At 34.4% G+C, this 6,207-nt stretch overlaps 1 pseudogene; it reads right to left on the bottom strand.

Moving 5' to 3' along the window:
• Window positions 1–1,245: 1,245 nt before the first annotated feature.
• LOC128183012 (uncharacterized) lies at window positions 1,246–3,462 on the bottom strand (annotated as a pseudogene).
• Window positions 3,463–6,207: the final 2,745 nt, after the last annotated feature.

The raw sequence follows: 6,207 nt of genomic DNA, 5'->3' as shown, positions 1-6,207 counted from the left end.
GATTGTGGTTAAAGGCTAAACAGGAGAAATGTTTTTTCACGAAATTCATCAAAATGTCAATTTAAGTATTGTGGGTGTTTCATCATAGAAAGGCATTATTGTTAGATCATGTTTTCGTGCTATGAAAATTTTTGACCATATTTTCTTTTTTTCTCTCTCCATGTCCTTAAAATAACCGACCTTTTTTTTCTTTTTACATGCGAGCACGTTAATAGGAAAGGATGGATGACTCTAAGATTGTTTGTAGAAGTAAATTTTATCATATTGCTAAATGTTCCTTCTGTTGCATTATTTTATGAGCATTTTTGTTTTATCTATCTGGTCCCACTGATCCCCTGGGTACTGCTCACACTCATAGTAGCTGTCGGTAGGTGTGCTGAGTGTGACTTTTGAAGAACGACCATAATTTAACAAAAGTGCATTTGTGATATACATATATGTTTATTAATATGACTTCTTCAAACATCATGGCCATGTATCCATATAAGTAATAAAGACAAAATACACTAGATAATATATTGAGAAAACTTTAGACTGTAACAGAAAACTTGTTCATCGGTGAAAAAATGTTCAGTCATCATAGTATCCCATTCATCGGACTTGAATTTTAATGGATAAAATGGTGAAACACACAGGGAACCAAATTTACCTGTGAATTGGTTTGAATTCTACTACCTTGAGTAAATTGTACAGTATCTCAAAAGGTATGTAACGGTAAAGTTACGTTATTGATAACGGGACATCCTCAACATCCTTCTAACAACCCACAATTTAGACCTCCGGGGTAATTAACTCTCATTACGAAGATATTTCATTTCTCCAGAGTCAAACATATAAAATTTGAAAAATCCCGGAAAACTAACGATTAATTTAACCCCCTTCTTATACATTATGCATTCAACATCTTAATTAGGATATAGGACTCTTACCTACTGGTATAGATATCAGCACAATAACGTAACACCCTATCTCTTTGAAATCACACGTATAGTCAAAAAAGTGTCAATCACTAATTTAATATGTAGCTTTGTACGAAATAATCTGCGAGAAAAATATTACAAAACAACATAGTCCAAAAAAAGTTATTTATGAGCAGCGAATTTTGCACGGAGATAAATAGATGACAGAGACGCCGCCTAATTATCTACGTAGAAGTCTCAAACCTAGGTTTTGTCTCGATACGGCAGTTTTGAAGTTTAAAAGGTGAAAAAAAAACCCAACAAAACCTTCACATTCAATAATATTTTATTGCTCCATTGCATTGCAAAACCTTTGGCGGTAGTAACCCACAAAGGTTGTAGAAAGCCCATGAGCCGTACAGCTACAGGTGTTCGTGTTATCCACACACGTGAAACTGGTACCTTCTGGACGAATCTTGCCACCTTCTGAGCACGAACCTTGATGCAAAAATAAAACAGTTGAGTAGTCAATATTTTATTTTGTGTGAACAGATTGACAATATGCCTTGCCTACGAGTTTTTTTCTAATCAAAAGGGTTGTTTCAGTGTTCATCTAAATATGTTATAAACCATTGTCGACCGACGCTAAGCGGAGGTTGATAATAGTTTTCGAGGGGTGTCAAATTCAACTGACACCCCTCGAAAACCATTGTCAACCTCCGCTTCGCGTCGGTTGACAATGGTTTTTTCAGGGTGTCAATTTCAACTGTTACCCTCCCAAACAGGCACTATATATAGAGTGTTGCTAACGTGGAGGGTAATAGAACGGATTATCAACTGAGTCTAAAACAATCAGATTTCAATATTTAACGTGAAAGTATAAAAATGTTAAATATTATCTTTAAACTTTGATTTGTTATAAGATATTTTAACGAATAGAGATAAAACAGTTACTGGTCTTTTAAATTAATAACTCCACGGTGACCTTAAGTGGGCATGGTCACGATTTTGGACTTACGTTTTTATTATTTACAATGCTTTAGGAATGCGTTTCCAATTATTAAATTGAATCTGATAGTCATTAGTAAAGTTATAAGCAATATACAGGGCTCACAATTATTTGTCATGTAAGCAAGACTCGTGCCCTGTTTTTGTTTACATAAGTTCAATTTACCGGTTAAAGTTCTTTTTTAAGCTGATTTGCCATCTTTTTATTCATTTTAAGCATAAATAAGCAAATCCTAACGTTCTAAACACTCATTTTCTGTCTAAAACTGAAGTTTTCACTTCAACGTTTGAAATGTAAATAAACGCTTTGTTTACATAGCAAAGAATTGTAAGCTCTGTAACTTTCCTATAACTCAACAAATCACACTCAAATTTTGGTTGGCTATTAAGAATGCTTTACTAAAGCATTGTAAACATTAAAATTGGAAAAAATAATTTTGACCAAAATCGTGACCATGCCCCTTTAAAAAAAAAGAACCAGTTTTTGGTTTTGATCCTTTTATCATAATCATCAAGTTCTGATCTTTTTGTTTGGGACATTTTGATGTTTGCAAATGACAAAATTACATGAAAAAAGTTTAATTTTAAGAGTGATATGTAAACTATATTAACATCGACCTGGGCATGCTTTGCATCCATCTTCTCATGTAATCTGTTCTTCTGGACACTCCGGTACATCACACTCCCAGTGATGGCAAAACATTGTATCCACCCCGTCAACATTCTCCCTCATGCATTCCCTGTTTGTTTTATCTATCTGGTCCCACTGATCTCCTGGGTACTGCTCACACTCAAAGTAATAGCTGTCCGGAGTTATACTAAATACAACTTTTGAAATATAAAGAAATAGATTATCATAAAATCGATTCATCATTTCAAATGCGTGGTAGAACGCATACAACTGATGATATTGTTTGACTTGATCATGTAATGCCAGAACTAATTAAATTGATCAAATATGATTTGATGAAAATCAAACGTAATTTACACTCACCTGCAAATATCGACATGAATGCAACTACTGTTCTTGGGGAAAGAAACGCCATTTTGTTTTTTCCTGAAAATATATCAACTTTAATACCGCGGTATTTTAGCAGTAATTATTTGATGTCTATTTAATACGTTGCAGTAAATAGTAATGTATGTAACACTTACCGGTAACCACGACGTGGAGTTAGGAAAATATGAACTTCTCTCCTGAAAAGTCTGCTTTTATAAACCTCCGAATGCATTTAATTGTTTTAACTTACGGGGTGACAAATATCTTCCTTCTGGAAATGAAATTTTATTAAAAATGATTCTGGGAAATGCATCTGTTGCTGTCGCTCAATTATTTAACCCCTGGAATCTAAAAATTAGGATAAATAATGAATAATCTCTGGGCGGGTATCAGTCATTTTCATTTGTATGACTATCACTGTCGCTTAAGTTAAGATCGTTTTTGGCTTACCTGAGCTGAAAGCTTAAGTGAGTTTTTCTGATCACATTTTGTCTGTCGTTCGTCCGTCCGTCTGTCCTTAAACTTTTCACATTTTCCACATCTTCTCAAGAACTACTGGGCCAATTTCAACCAAACTTGGCACAAATCATCCTCATGCAAAGGGATTCCAAAGTTAAGAAAATTAAGGGCCACACCTATGTTCAAGGAGAGATAATTAGAAATTAATAAAAAATTTAGAGAAATTTTTCAAAAATCTTCTTCTCAAGAACCATTAAGCAAGGAAAGCTGAAACTTGTGTGGAAGTATCCTCAGGTAGTGTATATTCAAAGCTGTGAAAATCATGACCCCTGGGGGTAGGGTGGGGCCACAATGGGGGTGAAAGTTTAACATAGGAATATATAGAGTAAATCTTTCTTAAAAAATCTTCTTCTCAAAAACTGATCAGCCAGGAAAGCTGAAACTTGAGTGGAAACATCCTGAGGTAATGTAAATTTAAAGTTGTGAAAACCATGACCCCTAGGGGTAGGGTGGGTCCACATTAAGGGGTGTTAAAGTTTTACATATGAATATATAGAGTTAATCTTTAAAATTTTTTTTCTCGAAAACCAATCAGCCAGGAAAGCTCAAACTTGTTTGGAAGTGTTCTCATGTAGTGTAGATTCAAAGTTGTGAAAATCATGACCCCCAGGTAGGGTTGGCCACAATGGGGGGAGGGGTCAAAGTTTTACATAGGAATATATTGAGTAAATCTTTAAAAATCTTCTTCTCAGATAATAATCAGCCAGGAAAGCTTAAACTTGTGTGGAAGCATCCTCAGGTTGTGTAGATTCAAAGTTGTGAAAATATTGACCCCCGGGGGTAGGGTGGGACACAATGGAGGGTCGAAGTTTTACATAGGAATATATAGAGTAAATCTTTAAAAATCTTCATCTCAGAAACTAATCAGCCAGGAAGGCTGAAACTTGTGTGGAAGTTTCCTCAGGTAGTGTAGATTCAAAGTTGTGAAAATCATGATCCCTTGGGGTAGAGTGTGGCCACATTGGGGGGGGGGGGGGTGTTTAAGTTTTACATGGGAATATATTAAGTTAATCTTTAAAAATCTTCCTCTCAGAAACTAAGCAGCCAGGAAAGCTTAAACATGTTTGGAAGCATTCTCAGGTAGTGTAGATTCAAAGCTGTGAAAATAATGACACCCCGGGAATAGGGTTGGGCCACAATTGGGGGGGGGGGGGGGTAGTCTTACATAGGAATATGTACAGTAAACCTTTAAAAATCTTTTTCTCAGAAACTAATCAGCCAGATGATTCTTTATAATTGTTAAGACTTTGGGCCGAGGACAATTCTTTGGCCTCACAAGAAGGTTCAGAGTTTGATGTAGGTTTGTATCCCATATATAAACAATTGTTTTAGTGACTATAAAATCATCCTGTTAGAAAAGGGAGTAATGATTATAAACTTAAGAAAATGCAGGGGGGGGGGGGAATGATTTTATTTATACAGGATCTACATGAATTATTGTATATTGTCTAGATAGTTTGTGTTATGACTCCATTTAGCTAATTTTATCATACATATTGTTCCTCAGGAGAGCGACGTGGCCCATGGGCCTCTTGTTGTTTCAAAGAGGCATTTTTAATAAATCTTACTTTTAAAAAAAAATATTAATACCTTTGAAGTCTAAAAACAATGTGTTAAATTTCCCCTCTTTCATTCTGGTCCAGAGTGGCTAGTTGTTACGCAGTTAGAATAGATTTTAACCGTGTCTTACATTTTTGACCGGGTTCGAATCCCGAAAAACTTGGATATTTTCATACATATATCTTTAAATCGCATGGAAAGGTTATGTATATAGATAATTTAAGAATGTCAGAAAAAGTTATTTAAACTCTTGTCAATGTATGCGTGCTTTTCATTTAACGTTACTGTGTTAAGTCCCCGTTATATACACTTGATAAACATGTTCTTCTGAACAAGAAATTTTAAAACAATGTACTCAGTATGCAGCAATGTAGAAAATTGATTTTTCACCCTTTTAATGAGTAACCGGGTATGCTGATTTCAAAGATACATGTACATGCACAGGTTGTTAAAAGCAAAAAAAGAATGAAAGTACTGAAGAACTGACGGGAGTTGATTTTGTCGATGTTTATTTATTTTGAAATCGATGATATGTTTTTTTGCATAAAAAGTACATTTAGTTTCTAATTTGAGTTACGCACATTTTTATAACATGAATTTCTGAACTTGTTCGACAAGAATGTCGAGGAAACCCCATATGAATCATGTTAAATAATATTTAAAGATTAAATTAATTCAATCAAACCATGTATCAGTAATAGAAATATTTCTCGAAAATTGTATGGATCCAAGCAATATTGAACTCTAGTCTCGTTCAACCAAACGCTTGGCTGACATCGTAAATCTCCGACAAGGATTTACGGAGACAGCCGAGCGTCGAGTTGAACGAGACTATATTGAACTCTGGCGTAGGAATACATACGACTACAAAAAATATTTAAATTGTTCGTACCATTTAAAATCTGACTATTTTCAAGGTATTTATAAATTAGTTTCCTTGAAAAACAATACTTTATCATACATTACATCGAATTTATTAATATTAATTATATATTTTCAAGAACTAAGTCTTGTCAGCAGCAATGATTTGTGCTGAGGTCCAAACACTGTTTCACTTTCGGTTTGTCTGAGTAACTGCATAGGAGAGTTGATTAAAATCAACTCCCAAAAAAGAAGTTCGAATCGGTGTTGAAGGAATAGGTTAATGAAAGTATTTAGTAATAATACGTATAAATGTGTTCTACCTTTTAATTTAGACTTAGCGTTTATTTTGATACTATA

The sequence above is a fragment of the Crassostrea angulata genome, chromosome 5, assembly GCF_025612915.1.
Source record: "Crassostrea angulata isolate pt1a10 chromosome 5, ASM2561291v2, whole genome shotgun sequence".
Classification (NCBI taxonomy): Eukaryota; Metazoa; Mollusca; class Bivalvia; order Ostreida; family Ostreidae; genus Magallana; species Magallana angulata.
Note: the sequence above shows the minus strand (reverse complement) of the source record. Positions and strands in the feature narration are given on the sequence as shown.